Here is an 888-nt window from a genome sequence, read left to right as displayed (position 1 = left end):
CTGGGTATCTCATTAATGGATATAGATTCCATATTAGGCAACGTGATGCAAGGCGTAAAACACAAAATAGTGGTGTTACAGTTGTTGCCTCAACTACAAGCTTTGCAAGCTCAAAGGATAAAAATTCGATTGCTGCACATTTGACTTATTACGATACAATAGTTGATATTGTTAAATTAGACTATTACGGTCATTTTAAGGTTGTTCTATTTAAGTGTGATTGGTATGAGGTTGAAAATGATACTTATGACCTTACTTATGTCTATTTTAACAAGAGATGCTCTCAGGAAGAGCCTTTTGTGCTTGGATCTCAAGTACACCAATGATTCCTTAAGACTTTTCTCTCTCTTTATCTCTTCTAAAACCTCTCAACTGTATTTTCCTCAACTTTTTCTAGTTGTGCTTCATTCAAATCATCATTTATTTTGTTTGTTTATGTATTTCCTTTATTGATGTATCAAATTCTGAAGATGGTTTTCTTGTTCTTCTTGGCTGTTGGTTTGATCCTATACAACAAGATCATTATAGTTATTATGAGTAGAAGTAGTAGAGTTAAGTGTCTTACTTGACTGTTCCTTAGGCTGATATTGTTAGTCTTGCCCTGTCTTCTGTTGTAGTAAACCAGGTCTTCCCATAGTGGTTCTTGGCTGTTGGTTGGATCCTGCACAACAAGATCATTATAGTTATTATGAGTAGAAATAGTAGAGTTAAGTGTCTTACCTGACTGTGCGTTAGGTTGATATTGTTGGTCTTGCCCTGTCTTAGAACCAGGTCTTCCCATAATGGGTTGGTTCTATTTGTAGTTCTTCTTCTTCTTAACCTGCCACTGCTCATCTGATATCTCATTTGCCTTCTCCTGATTTGGTTGTTGATTTATGTGTGTAGTTG

This window comes from Solanum tuberosum, unplaced genomic scaffold (assembly GCF_000226075.1).
Source record: "Solanum tuberosum cultivar DM 1-3 516 R44 unplaced genomic scaffold, SolTub_3.0 scf00163, whole genome shotgun sequence".
Lineage (NCBI taxonomy): Eukaryota > Viridiplantae > Streptophyta > Magnoliopsida > Solanales > Solanaceae > Solanum > Solanum tuberosum.
Note: the sequence above shows the minus strand (reverse complement) of the source record.